Consider the following 15,684-nt stretch of genomic DNA (forward strand, 5'->3'; position numbering starts at 1 on the left):
TCATAAATAGCTTGCTTGAGATGTAGCAGTAAAAATACCCAATCACCTACATTAAAACATTTTTCACTACGATGTTGATCTACCTATTGTTTTGTTTGATTTTACACCGAAGTGGCGTTATCCTTTAAAAGTTGGAGAACTTGTTGTTGATGCTCGATGTGATTTTTCTCTGCTTGAAACTTTTTCTTCTTGATATGTCCTTCTATCTTTTGAGGAGTGGTAATTTCTTCCAGTCTTTTACAAGATATGGTCGGATTCATTTCTTGATGCTCGATGTGATCTTTCACTTCTTGAACATTTTTCTTCTTGATGTGTCCTTCTATCTTGATAGTTTGAGGAGTGGTAATTTCGTCCATTGAATTACAAGATATGGTTGGATTCATTTCTTCTTTCTCGATGTGATCTTTCACTTCTTGCACCTTTTTCTTCTTGATATGTCCTTCTATCTTGAGAGTTTGAGGAGTGGTAATTCTTGCCAATGCTTTACAAGATATGGTCTGATTCATTTCTTCTTTCTCTGGGGTGGTGTCCTGGCGTATATCCTCTTCTTTTGATGTTTCTTGATCCTTTTCTTCCTCCTCTTCATATTCTATGTAAAATAATTTCTTCTCAGCACACCTATGACCTTTAGTGCATTTGCTATCACAATTGTAACAAAGCCCTTTTTCTCTTTTTTCTTCCAATTGTTGTGGTGTAACCCTTATAGGTTGTGGAAGGCTGGGAGAAACAACACTTCCATCTTTATAGTTGTGAGGGGTATGCTTCCTGGTTTCCATAATTTTGCTTTCCATTATGTCACAAAGCCCTTTTACTCTTTCCAATTGTTGTGGTGTTGCTCTAAAGAAGGTGTTGCTCTTTGTATCCTCATAATGTGCTATCATTTCCTCCGTGAAAATTGACCACGTAACAAGTTTTTTACGAGAACAAAGCCCTTCATACCATAAAAATTGATCTGGTTCTAAATATGAAGATGCAATACATACCTTTTGTAACAGTTGTACACCATGTAGATCAAAATATTGCTCCATCTGAAGTATCCAATTTACCGGATCCTTGCCATCAAACTTCCTCATCTTGCTTTTTCTTGATTTTATGAGCTCGACCTTGAAACTACTGTAACTCTGTACTTTCAGATCTTTAAGTTCTAAAATTGTGAACTATAGTAGCCCTCTGTGTCCTCTTTCCAATGCCACCAGTCTCATCCAAATTGGATTCTCTAAGAAAGAGTTATGCACAATCTCCCAAGATGACTTGATTGTAGACCTTTCCAGAAGAGCGAAATTGTATGAAGTGCCACGTGTCACTGTTTCAACCTTTGGATCTGAAAAATGCAAACAAGAAACTATATTCCGTCCTCTTTCTATACCTTCTTACCAAATTTCAATCCGATCCTGAGAGAGAACGTTATGACGATTTTCCCCAGGTCACCTGTTTTGACTGTAATTCAGGAGTCTGCAAAAAGACCAACTTCCTCAGATCATATCTCCGCAAATGTCATGTGAAAAGCTCTGAAATTCAGACCCAAGGTTCAGCGCGATTTCTTCTCAAATGTGTTTTTTTTTGCGACTTCTGAAACGTCCCAGAAAAAAAGTTATAGTGAAAATGCCACGATGACCTGTTTGGAGCAGCGAAACCCTAGAATCCAAAGCTCTTATACCAAATGTTATGAAACCAGCTCAATAAAAGATAGAAAAGATAGATCAACGCCTTAGAATTCAGCCTCTTCGAGGGGGCAACCTCCTTTACATTACATAAATGAACAATTCTTGGATGATACAAATGAAAAGACCTCCTTTCTATATATAGGATTCTAACGGGTTATAACATAATCGAGCCGACATAACAATAATAATGTAAGGGCACAATAATAACAATAGTGGGCTTCTATGGGGCACAATAGTAACAATATGGGCGCTACATGGGTACATCAATATAATAAGTGGGTTATACTAATAACAATAAGGGGTTACACTAGTAGGATAGGGGCCTAACAGTATAGCAGTCAAATGGTACGATTTTGAAGACAAGAGTGTTGGCATGAACCCCAAGGTAGTGTGAGAATTAATTGCAGACCACACAATGTTGGTTGATGTAACTCAAACAAGTGTTCTAGCCTTAGGTGGTGTCGGTAAGGCTATAAGTGCAAGCACAAAAATTATCTCCAAGCCCAAGTTATTCTTTTGAATGGAAATGCATTAATTAAATTAATCAACTTTAAATATTTTCCTAGGTTTTAACTTACGGAAATAGATTAATAAATTAGTAATAACTGAGACATGGCCGATTTTCCTCTAGAGACTTCTAGAAAAAATTCTAAGCGATCTTAGCCATTGATTGTATCATTTAAAATCTAGATCTTGACCATTGATTTCTCAATGATAGATTAAAAAGGAAATCAATGGGAAACCTTGGAGATCATGATCATGATTATTAAGGTTTGACATTGTTGGCATTATGATATAGGTGTTGTCCTTGATGACAACTCATTCAGATGACAGATCATAGTGCAGCAGGTCAAGAGCAAAGAATTAATGATCAGAAAGAGGTATACGCAACTTCACCTTGACAAAGGAGTGTATACACGCGGGTTAATAGACCAAAAGGAGTGTATAACGTGCACACACACTTTCACAGAAGGAAAGGCGCGTATATCTTGGAAAAATAAGTTTTGGTCCGAGGTATTTGATCCATGGTATTGGTCCAAGGTATCTGGTCCGAGGTATTGACCCCAGGTATTGGTCCTAAGTGGTTTTGGTCCATGGTATTGAGAAAGGCCTAAAACTATAAAAGGAGGAGAATATCATTAGGCCATGGGGTGCAAAGATTGAATATCTGATGAAGTGAGAGATTCAGTATGCAGATTATGGGTTTGTGATGCTTTGCTTGATCTAAACTAAGGATGCACATATGTGGATGATGATGAATGAGGGATCAGGATCTTAAGGCTTGAATGTATTATCATTATGTGGTTTGATCCTTGATAGTCTAGATCTGAATTACTGACACATGTTTATTCTATAAATGTTATGATTTGGGTATGATTGATGTCTGGAATAGCTACAAAGTTATGAGTTAATATTTGCAGATCTATACGTGGGTTTGCTTTGGTAAAAGCGTGTATACACGCTGGTTTGGTTCATCAAAGTAGCGTATAAATTATGAAATATGATATCTGAATTTGCAGATGGTTCTGATGGTTTTTGCAGAGTTCTGGGTTCTACTCTATGTTCTAGTTACTGTGTTCTGATGACAGGTCTTCGATGTTTCAGTGTTGGGTGATTCAGAATTGAATGATTGGTTGATACAATGGTTGTATTGTAGTTGTGATTGATTTTAACTTCAATGTTGTTGATGGGTCCAGTATGAAAATTGGATGAAACGTGGCCTTCATGTTATGGTGTTGTGATCCAGGTGTATCTAGTTTGAAAATTTATGAAATGTGGTCCCTGGAGGAAGAGTGAAGGTTGGAGCCTTCAGTAGGCTGGCGCCTATGTACTGGTAAACGTATCGGCCAGTACAAGAGCCAGGGGGTTGTAGCTCCCTTCCAGTAGCTTCTGGAAAATGAGAGAGGGTTGTAGCCTTCTTTAGGTCGACGCCTACGTACTAGTAAATATATCGGCTAGTACAAGAGTCAGGGGGTTGTAGCTCCCTTCCAGTGATAGCTGGAGAACGAGAGAAGGTTGCAGCCTTCTACAGGTGGGTGTCTGTGTACTGGTATGAGTCTGCGCCAGTAGATTATTGTAAACATGTTTTTCTTATATTAAAGGAAGACGACAGCAAGTGGTTTTTGTCCTGCATTGGGTTTCCACCTTATATCATGGTGTTCATGTGTGTTTCTTGTGTGCAATGATCTGTTCTATTTTATTGCACCTGTTTACTGTTTATATGGTTATTGAAGTTCTGATGCATTGATTAAAGATCAACATATGATGGATTAACTGAATCATAAGTTTATTGGATATATGCTAGTTGCATTAAACACAGTTGCGTGTACACGCAAGTTCCCTTAACTGAAGTAGCATATATGAATCTGATTATGGAAATGAAAAAGTTATTGATTTGCTAATATTGATTCACCCCCCCCCCCCTCTCGGTATTATTTCCAACAATTGGTATCGGAGCAGGTCCTTTGGTAGAAGCTTGATCGCTTGAAGGAGATCCGTAGAACAATGGGAAAGAAAGCGCGTTAGAAGAAGAAGACAGCTCAAAGGAATAGTGACAGCTTGCCGTCAGGTGGAAGCAAGTATTCAGATTCTGAATCACCTCATATTGAATATGAACAAGCAAATGTAGCATCAGATCAACAAGATCTATTTAACAAAAGAGAGAGTGCCCTCCAAGAAGAAGTTTCCAGATTAAAAGCTCAGCTGGAGTATGCCTTCAAAGTACGTCAAATGCTGCAAGATGAAGTGATATCATTGAAAAATAAGCAGAATGAAGAACTACCTCAAGCAGATAAAGAACAAGAAAATGAGGTTCTCAAATTAAGGCAACAAGTGGAAGAAGAAAGAAAGGTTGCAGAAATCTTGAAGAAACAACATCTAGAAAACGAAGAGCAACATCAAGTTGCGGTAAATATCTTAAAAGGTAAATTAGAAGAAAAGGATAAACTATTACGATTTCAAGACAGTACTAAGATTTTGCATGATATTCTTAGTAGTCAAAGATCCCCTGCTATAAAAATTGGTCTTGGTTTTCATGAATCTGTTGAAGGTGAATCTAACTCTCAGGGGGTGGCAAGGAACTCTAATGCAAAACCTGAAATGCTCAACAAGGAGATAAGAGGTCAACCCCATCATCAACAAAGGAAAGAAATTCTTCAAAGAAAATATTTTACTCCTAACTGTGGAAGTGATAGACGATTATTTCCTCCATTGAATAATTTTGAATGTTATGTATGTCATAATTTTGGACATGTTGCAGCTAGATGCAGAAGTAGAATGGTTCAAGACCATCACACAGAAAGATCATCACGTTCCAGGTACTTCAAGGGATATTGTTTTTCTTGCAATATGTTTGGTCACAAAACCATTGAATGCTACAGAATGAATATGAAACATGTGAGATGTTATGCATGTAACAAGCTTGGACATATAGCAAAGGAATGCAGGAGAAGATTTGGGCACCATACCAAAAGGAGAAAACATCAACACAATCGAAGATATGGAAGAAGAAGGAAGTATAATCAGAAAGATGTGGCATAGCAGAGTATACAGACATGACAGAATCAGAGGGAGATGAAAGTATGAAACTTCAGTGTTCTAAATCTCATATGCAAGTTTCATGAGGGCAAGTCGCATATATACGTGAGTTCGAAGCTGCACAGTTGCGTATATGTTAGTTTGAGGAAAAGATGTGGGACAGACTCAGAAAAAAGGGTCTAATATGGTTCAGTCAAATATTTTCTCTGTTTGATGATGGTTACAATCTGCGGATGATGTGTGGAAATGTGTTGGTATTCATAAGATGTTATTTAGAAGTGATTTTGATCCTAACTTGATGTATATCTGATTGATGATGATGCCTTGATACTTCTTGCTGATATATGCATGATCAGATCTAACAATGAACAGATGGAATAGGTTCAGGGGAAGCATATGCTTCGAATAATGCATTGTTGGCATTATGGTTAGAAGTCTTTGGTGATGATGCCTATGTGGCTAAATGATACATCTTGCTACTTATTGTTGGTTGGTCAAGAGAATGGTATTGCAAGTTACAGATGCTGATTGACAGATGCTTATGATGCAAATCATATATGGTGTATGATAGTTGCTAATGACTATCATGGTCTTGTTTAGATTTCTGGTCTTTAAGTCATGTATATCATTTGATGTAAAGGTCATGCAAAGACCTAATTTGTCCCCCCACTATGCATGGGAGGATGATGTAATAATGTCTATTTTAGTCATTTATAAACATTTGGTATATCCCCACTTGGTTGGGAGATTGATGTATGTATGAGTAATTGGTGATAGGAAGGTCATACTCACTTAGTTTAGTTGTAGAGTCATGTTATTCTTTTGAAAAATATTTTTGCAGACTCTGCATGTGCTCAGAGGAAGCATGGATGGATTGGTACATCTTGGCATGTACAAAGGGGGAGTTCGATCAGAGAATTCAACATGTGCTCAAGGGGAGCATGGATGATATAGTGCATCTCAGCATGTACAAAGGGGGAGCTCAATCAGAGATTTCAACATGTACTCAGGGGGAGTAAGGACAACATAATGTATATCAAGGGAGAGAATATCTTGGTCTGCCCTTTTCCCTTGATGTCAAAGGGGGAGAGTGACTTGGTGTTATTGTTGCCATCAAGTCCAAAGAGGGAGATTGTTAGCATTATGATGCAGGTGTTGTCCTTGATGGCAACTCACTCAGATGACAGATCATAGTGCAGCAGGTCAAAAGCAAAGAATTAATGATCAGAAAGAGGTATACATAGGTTCACCTTGACAAAGGAGCGTATACACGCAGGTTAACAGACCAAAAGGAGTGTATAACATACACATGCACTTTCACAGAAGGAAAGGCGCGTATATCTTGGAAATCTAAGTTTTGGTCCAAGGTATTTGGGTATTTGGTCCATGGTATTGGTCCAAGGTATCTGGTCCGAGGTATTGACCCCAGGTATTTGGTCCAAGGCATTGGTCCTTAGTGGTTTTGGCCATGGTATTGAGAAAGGCCTAAAACTATAAAAGGAGGAGAAGATCATTAGGCCATGGGGTGCAAAGATTGAATATCTGATGAAGTGAGAGATCCAGTATGCAGATTATGGGTTTGTGATGCTTTGTTTGATCTAAACTAAGGATGAACATATGTGGATGATGATGAATGAGGGATCGAGATCTTAAGGCTTGAATGTATTATCATTATGTGGTTTGATCCTTGATAGTCTAGATCTGAATTACTGATGCATGTTTATTCTATAAATGTTATGATCTGGGTATGATTGATGTCTGGAATAGCTGCAAAGTTATGAGTTAATATTTACAGATCTGTACGCGGGTTCGCTTTGGTAAAAGCGCGTATACACGTTGGTTCGGTTCATCAGAGTAGCGTATACATTATGAAATATGATATCTGAATTTGCAGATGGTTCTAGTGGTTGTTGCAGAGTTCTCAGTTCTGCTCTGTGTTACGGTTATCGTGTTCTGATGACAGGTCTTTAGTGTTTCAGTGTTGGGTGATTCAGAATTGAATGATTGGTTGATACAATGGTTGTATTGCAATTGTGATTGATTTTGAGCTTCAATGTTGTTGATGGGTCCAGTATGAAAATTGGATGAAACGTGGCCTTCATGTTATGGTGTTGTGATCCAGGTGTATCCAGTCTAAAAATTTATGAAACGTGGTCCCTGGAGGAAGAGTGAAGGTTGGAGCCTTTAGTAGGTTGGTGCCTACGTATTGGTAAACATATCAGTTAGTACAAGAGCTAGGGGGTTGTAGCTCCCTTCCAGTAGCAGCTGGAAAAAAGAGAGGGTTGTAGCCTTCTGTAGGCCGGCGCCTACGTACTAGTAAATATATCGGCTAGTACAAGTGCTAGGGGGTTGTAGCTCCCCTCCAGTGGTAGCTGGAGAACAAGAGAAGGTTGTAGCCTTCTGCAGGTGGGTGCCTGTGTACTGGTATGAGTCTGTGCCAGTACAAGATTGTAAACAGGTTTTTCTTATATTAAAGGAATACGACAGTAGTTGGTTTTTGTCCCGCATTGGGTTTCCACCTTATATCATGGTGTTCATGTGTGTTTCTTGTGTGTGATGATCTGTTCTATTTTATTGCACCTGTTTACTGTTTATATGGTTAATGAAGTTTTGATGCAATGATTAAAGATCAACATATGATGGATTAACTAAATCTTAAGTTTACTGGATATACGCTAGTTGCATTAAACACAGTTGTGTGTACATGCAATTTCCGTTAACTAAAGTAGCGTATATTAATCTGATTATGGAAATGAAAAAGTTATTGATTTTCTAATACTGATTCACCCCACCTTCTCAGTATTATTTCCAATAAACACTAGTGAGGGTTTTAGCAACAATTGAAGTAGTGAATATTTTCTAGGGTTTTATTTCATTAATATTCCTCCAATTTCCAAGATTTGAAGGAGGAATTCTCCCAGAGTTCTTCTGTAGACAGAGATACCAAGTTATTGAGCCATGAGGATTTCGGGAGGGTCATGCTTTCTCTAAGAGAGGTTGATATTTCTTGTGGAGTCCATATTTTCTAGGAGAAGGTCGTACAAGATTGCCAATAGGGCCATGCAAATTTCCAAAAGAGCTGAGAGGTTGATTCTGTCTAGACCATGAGCATCAGAGTGTCCAAGATCCACATGTGTGGGGTTTTAAAAGCCATATTTTAGAGAGTGAGGCCACGGTAGGTTTCAGAGGGATGTCGTGAGCCTTCCAAGGGTTATATTGACTTATGGAGATGAAGAAATATTTTTTCGGAGCTTTGGTAGGGTTTGGAAAGGAGTATTGTAATATTTATCAATTGCATAATTTGTTGAAGATTAATAAAATTCTTAAATCTAAAGAACTGGTTTTCCCTTCAAGGTTTTCTAGGGATGTTTTGTCCAAAACTAACTGTGCCCATTTTGTGATTGGTTTTTCTCAGAGTTTCTACAATTTATTTTTGGTGAATATTGCAATCGTTTTTTATTCAACATTTGCAGTAAAATAAGCTTGCTCATAAAATACATTGGATAATTTCCAGTTGATTACAATAAGTGATATTTTTATCGATTTTTCACATGGTATCAAAGAAAATATGAAGCATCTAGGTTTTTCAAAGTAGATCAACATAGGTGTTTGGAAGAGGAAGCCAAGTGTTTAATCTATAGATCGATTTCTTCAATTTGTCTAAATTTACTTGGAGGAATTTTACTAGTGTTATTTTCTGCAAGAAAGGCCGAAATTTTCAGCTAGGCCATGAGCATTTTTGGAGGGCCATGTTACCTAAATCCAACCACACATGTGGGCTGTTATGGTCATGTTGAGGGTCAAAATACTCCAGGAAAGCCGAGAGGGTGAGGACGAGTCTTTTTTAGGTGGTTGCAGTTTCTAGAGGCAAGGTTGTGAGGCTAGGTTTATAGCCAAAGGCCACACATGTAGGTTGTATTATTTTCCAATAAAGTTGAAGATTATCAAAGAATTCGATATCACTTGCAGAGGAATATTATGAGTTAGTAGAAGATATATTTATTTTTATTTTCTCTCAAGGGTTTCAATAATGGCTTTAGCAGGATTAAGGGACCAAGAGAGGCTGGATGGTGCATCTAACTTTGGTTTCTAAAAAATATCATGCCTTCTTATTTTGGAAGAGCATGGGCTAAAGGAGTTCGGTATGACATGTATTATTGTACCAAAATATCCTATCATGTTGCATGAGGACCAAAACAATAATGCCAAGGCCTTTTCCAGGATAGAAATATTAATCAGAAAATGGTCCTAAGAGAGAAGCCCAAAAGCACACAAAAAAGGGAGAGAATGTTGTCATTTATCTCACCTACATCAAGGTAGTCAGAGATGAGCTAGTAGCCATTAGAGAGAAATTTGACGATGAAGAGCATGTGAGAACAACCTTGAATGGGTTTTAGAAGCAGCAGGATGCTTTTGCGCAAGTGGTTAGTGGAAGATCTTGTTTTCCTACTGGATACTGCTTGTGAAATGACTTCACGCAAAAGGAGCTTCAACTGAGCCTTGTGAAAGGAAACAATGGTACTAGATGTAATTTTGAGCATAAGGGAGATGATAGCAAGATATTTTTTCTCTTGTGAGAAAAGGAAAAGAGAAGAATGGATTCAGTAAAGGGTCCAAATCCAAGGAGGAAAAGAAGAAGGAAAAGTTGAAGATCATGTGTTATGGTTGTCACGAGTTCGACCATTATTGCAGAAATTGCTTACACAAGAAGAAAGGTGACAAGAAGGGCGTGAAGCATATAGAGATAGTCATAGATGAAATTTCTACATAGATATACGATGAGTTTGAACTCATCGCTTGCAACAACAATCCAACATAGTAGTGGCATAGAGAAATGGGCCATAGGTTACTCAAGGTGATAGTTGCTCCAAATGTGAGCATGGATCATAATGGTGTACAATGTAGAACACCTTCCTCCTTAAGAGGGAGTGTTGGTTGATGTAGCTCAGATAGGTGTTTTAGCCTCAGGTCGTGTTGGTGAGGCTAGGAACACAAGGGAAGAAAATATCTCCAAGCCCAAGTTATTATTTTGAATGGAAATGTATTAATTAAATTAATTAATCGATTTTAATTATTTTCCTAAGTTTTAACTTAGGGAAATAGATTAATTAATTAGTAATAATTGAGACATGGTCACTTTTCTCTAGAGACTTATAGAAAAGTTTCTAAGTGATATTAGCCATCGGATATATCATTTTAGATCTATATCTTTTCCATTGATTTCTCAAAGAGATATTATAAAGGAAATTAATGAGAAGCCTTGGCGATCATGAACATTGTTATTGAGTTTTGACGCCTATGAGGGTTTTAGTAGCAGTTTAAGCAGTGAATATTTTCTAGGGTTTGTTTTCCTCAAAATTCTTCTAGTTTTTTAGATCTGGAGGAGAAATTCTTCTAGATTTATTTTGCAGATAGAGAGGCTAAGTTATTTGTTAGAGAATCAAGTAGGGAAATTATTCAAACAATTCTCCTTATCCTTAATAATTTCTTGTGAAATTACATTAAATTCTTGTTGTACTTTAGTAGATTCTCTTAATCAAACAATTATGAAGAGCATAAACAATGAAGATCATAGAAGACAATGGACACAAAATGTAGGCTCCAAGCTAGGGAAAAATCCCTCCAAGGGGAAAATCTAGAAAGCATATCTTCTCTTACTATAGAATCAAATCAAACAAGAAATCCAAGACCCAAACACCAAAGCAAAGACCTCCTCCAAGCACCAAATCAACCCTCCAAATATTCTTTATTTAAGCAAGTCAAATTCTTCAAATTCAATGAAAGTCAAACCTTCAAAATTCTACTCCTAGTCAAAACTTCGGTCCTGTAACTTCAGGTATGAAATTTAGCCTACAATATTCAACCCTACAACAATGGGAGAAACCCTAGAATCCTCACTCATGTGAGATAAAATGATCACACAAATTTAGATTTTGGTCTTCTTCCTTTGCTTTGATTTTCTTCTTTTGCTTCTTGACTTTTCGCTATAGACCCTCTTCTTTTCTTGTTGCATATTGATGTTCTCAAGTGTGTGCTAATGAGGTCGAAGCTCCTTCTATATATATGATTAACACGAGGTCGAATTAGGCCTCTTCTAGGATGACTTCCTCTAGCAGGGTTGACTTGGTATTGTAGGTCCAAATTGACTTTATAAACTCAAAAATAATATCTTTTCCATGTTATAATTTTCACAAAAGAGTCTTATATTTGTTACAAAGACTCTTTTGAATCCAAGGAAGTATTTTCATGACTTGAAATACCCTAGAAGCATGAAATGCATGCTTAACCTAGTTGACCATTCAAATGGAGCATGAAACCCATGCTTGAAAATAATATTTTTCTTTCTTCTTTTTTTTGTAACATAAGATATACATAATTACATGAGAACAATGGAAACTATGAAGACCCAAAATAGTTAAATTTTCCAACATTATTTTGTTCATGAGGATTCCAAGAGGGTCATGTGTTCTTTGAGAGAGGATCAGATTTATTATGGAGGTCATATTTGCTAATAGGAGGTTTTATGAGATTTCCAAGATGGTTGTACAAGTTTCCAAAATAACTGAGAATTGTGAGTATCAAAGGGTCCAACATCCACACGTGTGGGGTTGTAAAGGTCGTATTTTCCATGGTGAGGTCATGTCAAGTTCCAGAAGGAGTCCATGAGCCTTCCAGGGGTAAGATTGACTTGTGGAGGTGAAGATATTTTACAGGAGCTTTGCCGAGGTTTGGCAAGTTTCCTATTGATTTTTTACTTTTTGGCCATTAGTTTATCAATTGAAATAATCTAACAATATCATCTCCCCCATACTCCCATGTGTGAAACCTAAAATATAGACAACGATGTTTGGGTCTAGGTACATGCCTTTTAAGATACCCCTAATGGTCCATAACTTTAGTCGACCGATCTATTGATGAATGTTATCTAAGATTATTTTATTGTCCATTAGACCATATTATATTTGATTCAACATTTAAAATATGATTAAAAAAATTATGATGGTAATGAATGTCTTTGAGAGAAATTGATGTCAACCTCAACCCTCAACATCCATTGATAAATTTTTACATCTCTTGGTTCAATTTGTGTGGCTTTTGATCTTTAGCACTTGGCCATCTTTGTATAAAACTACTTAATGTAATGACTTATGCTCATGACTAAATAATACTTAGTATTAGTGTGATGGCTTGTATCCACCATTTGGTAATACCTCTATCCTCGAGTGTTTGGTGCTAGCTCCTTCTTCAATAATCACAATTGCAAAGTTTTATAAATCATGGTGAACTAATTCTACATTTTGAAATATTTGATGCAACATTAAAAAATTGATCAAAAGTTGTATGATAGTAATGAATGTATTTGAGAGAATCTCATGCCAACCTCAACCCTCAACATCCATTAATAGAGTGTTGTGTCTCTTTGGTCAAACTGTGTCGCTCTTGATCTTTAACACTTGGCCATCTTGGTATAAATCCACTTAATGTAATGAATTATGCTCATGATTAAATAATACTTAGTTTTAATGTGATAGCTTATATCCTCCATTTGGTAATACCTTTATCCTCGAGCGTTTGGTGCTAGATCCTTCTTCAATAATCACAATTACAAAGTTTTCTAAATCAGGGTGAACTAATTCTACATTTTGAAATATTTATTGCATGAAATTTGACTTACATGTGTAATTTTGGAATATTACGATGGGTGTGGTTGATAGATCATTGCCACATAATTGAGAATCAATCCTGAGAAAAAGAGGTTTTCACTCCATTAGAAATGAGAATATGAAAAATATATACTTAATTCAGAAGCAAAAGTACTCTTGCTTATGTCTTGCATGTATTGATGATATAGAGTCTATTTATAAATGTGTAAAACATAATAACAAATACGTCAAACCATGGATACACGAAGAACTAAAACCATTTCCCCCACATGGGAGAATGAAATAGGGTAGCTATTAATTCAATTTCTCCTTAACCTTAATAATTACTTGTGATCATTTTTAATCTTCTTGTGTTTATTTATTAGACCTTTTCACCAAACAATTATCAAGAGAAAAAACAATAAATACAATGGACACAAGTATTAGGCTCCAAGCCAGGGAAAAACCCCTCCAAGGGGAAAAACTAGAAAGAATTCCTATTCTTCTAGAATCTGCTTCAAATGATAAAACTAAGACCCAAAACCATAGACCAAGTCCTCCTCCAAGCACCAAGTTAGGCCTCCAAGAAGCCCATTCAATTAGGTAAGAGATCAACCAAATCAACAAAGTTAAATCCTACTTCAACTAGTTTCTAGCTTCAACTTCAACCCCCAAATTTGACCTACAATTCGGACCTGCAATTTTCGACCTTCCAAAATATGCAGAAACCCTAACCTTCGCATGTGTGAGAGAATAAGGAAAAAAATAGTTTTTCCTTTTTCTTATTGTCTTCTACTAAATTCTTCCTTGATGTTCCCAATTTCATATCAGACTTCTTCTTGAGAGATCCAATTAGTTACTAAATTAGGTCAAATATGCTTCTATGTATAGGCTTTCCAAGGGGTTGAATACCCTTGTTTAGTCTGACTTCTTGCTAGCAAGGGCAACTTGTGCTAGGAGGCTTGTAGAATTTTCTAGACTCATAATTAATATATTTTTCATGTTACAACTTTCCCAATATGGTCTTATACAAATTATAATGACTCTCTTAACTTCATGAAAATTATTCTTTTGACATGACAAACCTTAGAAGCATGAAGAACGTGCTTTACATAAATGGCCACCAAAATGGAGCATGAAACCCATGCTTAAAAATAATAATAATAAAATTCTTTCTTGTAACATAAGATATACATATTGACATGAGTATAATGACAATTATGAAGACCAAAACTAGTTATATTTTCCAACACTTCCTCTTAACTATGTAGGTATTCATAATTGTACTTTTGGTAGAAGGTTATTCTCAAACTAAAGAGTTATCATAAGAAGAGTTGGATTCGTAAGCCATTTTTAAGTATCAACATTATAACCAACATTGTCAACATAGTAAGGCCTTAACTCCATAAGCTCTTTCTTATACAAGAGCATAATGCTGGGAGGCTTTACATGAGATACCACACTACCTCCTCAATGTACATACACCATCTTAATGTTCATTAGGTGTGTCCTTTTAAGACTATGCTTGTCTTGGATTCATAGTCCTCAAAGAATATCGGTCCTCTTTGACCACTCTTGTCTTGGATACCTATCCAATCCTCAAAGAGTGTTGTTCCACTTCCTATCTTGATTTTTTATCCTCGAGGAAATCACAGATGCTTATCCAATCCTCCATCCACCATTTTCTCCCCATGGCCTTCACTTAAACGTATGATTTTTAGTCTTGGTCTAGTGCATGACAAATGAAGAAGATAATACAAATGTGATATTTATCATTACCTCCTCTCATCTAGATAGGAGATTCCTATTCCCACTCATTTAAGGGAATATATCCTTGCTCCTTCCCAAATACTAAGGATACTTCGTACGCCCTCTAAAGCATAGAGTATATTATTCTACTTCCTTTTGTTTGGGAAGTCATAACCACAATATTTCTATATTGTTTCCATAGGTGTATCAACTACTAATTCCTCATGAATATAGTTGCATGGCTCCTTGTTTCCTTTGTATCTCATCATATTGAGCTTTCTTTCTTTCTATATGTTGTAGATCCATCTTCTTCCTTTGATGTTGTGACAAGATTTAGGCCATCAATATTTCTGATCACTCTCTTCTAGTCATCATCAGTGAATCCATTATATTGGGCCTTATCAAACTTCAAGCCAGTCATAGCTCCATCTTAAACCTAAAAGTGATATTTTTTAATGTAGGAGTATGAACATCAAGTTATTTTCTTACACTACTACCTTCCAATTCCAAGATGATGATATAAATATCTTGAGTTCATAATCCTTTAAGGATTACTGAAAACAATCACTCAATCCATATGCTCTTGGAATCAAGTTTTAACACCAACATTTGAACTTGCCTCAACTATTATTATGTATTTTCGAAACATCCTTCCAAGTAGAAAAATAATATGTCAATAAGATAACCAAAGTATTAAATATCATAATTACCTTATCATGATGGCCATTTCATCAAGGTATTTTCTTATTTTCACCCTTTGATATCAACATCCTTTCACATGATCCATATCCACATTGTACAAGAATCCTTTTCCATGCATCCATTTCAATCAAGTTGCACATGCATCGAACTTAATTACCAAGCTATAATATCTTCGTTGTCATTTTTAATTCTCTTTCCTTCTTTCAAAGATTATACTTGATGTTGATCAACATTGTTATATTTATGTCTTGCAATCTTGTGAGAGTATTGATCTCCATCCATTCCAAAGCGTGTCAAATTTCTACTTTTGAGCATCATTCACCCATATGGAAGGCTTACTGAGCACATTTGTATGTCCAACTATTTTTTCAAGATTCTTGTGGATATGA

This window comes from Pinus tabuliformis, chromosome 4_1, assembly GCF_031772625.1.
Source record: "Pinus tabuliformis cultivar Carrire ecotype Pingquan chromosome 4_1, CPIR1, whole genome shotgun sequence".
NCBI classification, from domain to species: domain Eukaryota; kingdom Viridiplantae; phylum Streptophyta; class Pinopsida; order Pinales; family Pinaceae; genus Pinus; species Pinus tabuliformis.